The sequence below is a fragment of the Pinus tabuliformis genome, chromosome 9 (assembly GCF_031772625.1).
Source record: "Pinus tabuliformis cultivar Carrire ecotype Pingquan chromosome 9, CPIR1, whole genome shotgun sequence".
Taxonomy (NCBI): Eukaryota; Viridiplantae; Streptophyta; class Pinopsida; order Pinales; family Pinaceae; genus Pinus; species Pinus tabuliformis.
This window is the reverse complement of record NC_142307.1, coordinates 1485995205-1485997647: the sequence shown is the minus strand read 5'-3', so window position 1 is coordinate 1485997647 and position 2443 is coordinate 1485995205.

The following is a 2443-nucleotide window of genomic DNA, read 5'->3' as shown; positions in this document are numbered from 1 at the left end:
GGGAGAGGTGTGCAATTCCATAAGAATCTTTTGTTTGAGTTGGGAATTCTTACATAGCTATAAGTGATCTTTGTACCATAATGAATCATTTTTCCAGCTAAATGTATCTGATGTACAGGGATATTGTTGTAACATTTTAATGAGTGCCCACACTTTTTCATCATTCATCCATTCATCCCTTGCTTCGTTTATCCAATCTGGCTGGATAATAGAAATGCTGCAAAGCAATGCTTCCACATCCTCATCCTTTCTTGAGAGTGCATCTGCCGCAACATTTTGCTTCCCTTTTTTGTAGATGATTTCAAAGTCATAACCCAACATCTTTGTGACCCATTTTTTCTTGTCTTCTGAAAATAATATTTGTTCTAAAAAGTATTTAAGGCTATCATTATCCTTTTTTACCTTGATGTCTTCCTATTAGGCAGGGTCTCCATTTCTTAAGTGCATGTAGTATTGCCAACATTTCCTTCTCATAAATAGCTTTGTTTAAATACTTTCCTTTGATTGGACGACTTTCGAAAGAAATGGGTCTTTCTTCTCAAATTAAACTAGCACCAATTCCATTTCTTGAGGCATCACATTCCACAATAAAGGTTTTGTGAAGTCCGGCATAGCTAAGACTGGTGCTTCTCACATTGCCTCTTTAAGATGTTCAAAGGCCTTCGTTGCTTCTAGAGTCCATGAAAATGCATCTTTCTTCAATAATGTTGTTAGAGGTGCTACTATTAACCCATAATTCTTAACAAACTTGCGATAATACCCTGTCAACTTGAGAAATCCTCGCAGATTCTTTATGGATGTGGGGATTTTCCATTCCTTATTGACTTTAATTTTTCTGGGGTCTACCTTCACACATTCATGAGATAAAATATGACCTAGATATTCCACCTCCTGTACTCCAAAGAAACATTTAGAGCTTTTTGCATATAATTATTTCTCCTCCAATAGTTTGAGCACCCTGTCAACATGTTGAACATGATCCTTCCAAGACTTGTTGTAGATTAGTATATCATCAAAAAATACTAACACAAATTTTTGAACGAAGGGTCTAAAAATGGAGTTCATCAAACCTTGAAATGTAGAAGGTGCATTGGTAAGGCCAAAAGGCATGACCAAAAATTCATAACGACTCTCATGAGTTCTAAATGTTGTTTTGGAATGTCTTCAGTCTTCATTCTAATTTGATGATATCCTGAATGAAGATCCAACTTGGTGAAGTAAATCGATCCATGCAATTCGTCCAATAATTCATCAATGATGAGAATGGGAAATTTATCTTTAATAGTGAGCTTCTTGAGATCACTATAATCCGGACACATGCACCATGACCCATCCTTCTTGTCCACCAATACTACTGGAGTAGAGAAAGAACTTTGACTAGGTTGAATTATACCAGCCTCTAGCATTTCTGAAACCATATGTTAAATTTCACTCTTTTGGGCATAGGGATATCTATAAGGCTTGATGTTTGGAGGAACACTTCCTGGAATCAAATGAATAACATGATCATGATCATGAATAGGTGGGAGGCCTTTGGGAGTTTCAAATACCTTACAATGATTATCCAAGGATTTTTGGAGATCTGTAGAAATAGATGATTTCGATGTGGGAACCTCTAGTGAACATAATTGTGTAGTTACACCTCCTTATTCTTTCTTTAGGAGCATTTTCATTCCATTAGAGCTGATTATCTTTCCTGGTTTTCCTGTGATACCCCTTCGTTCAACTTCCTTTCCTTCTGAAAAAAATTTCATGAAACTTTCTTGAAAATTAAAAGCTATTGTACCCAAGGATTGTAGCCATTGGAATCCTAGTACAACGTCAACACCACCCATTGGAATGGAAAGAATTGCGCTATTAAATACATATTCTACCATGGATAACTTGATATTATGGCACTTTCCACATAAGTTTATGGTTCCTCCACTTGAAACCATCAATTGACAGTCGGGTGGTGGATATAGGAAGCAATTCAATTCCTTGGCTATCTTGCAATGAATAAAACTATGGGTACTTCCCGAATCAATCAACACTATTACCTTTGTCTTCTTGATATGTCCTTTTATCTTGATAGTTTGAGGAGTAGTAATTCCAGCCAATGCATTACAAGATATGGTCGGATTCATTTCTTCTTTCTCTAGTTGTTGTTCCTAGTGTATATCCTCTTCTTGTGATGTTTCTTGTTCCTTTTATTCCTCCCCTTCACAATCTTTGTAAAATAATTTCTTCTCAGCACACTTATGACCTTTAGTGTATTTGCTATCACAACTGTAACAAAGCACTTTTTCTCTTTTTTCTTCCAATTGTTGTGGTGTAAACCTTGTAGGTTTTGGAAGGCTAGGGGCAAAAACACTTCCATCTTTATAGTTGTGAATGGTAGGCTTCCTTGTGGCCATAATTTTGCTTTCCATTTTTCTTGCCAACCTGAATGCCTTCTCCAATG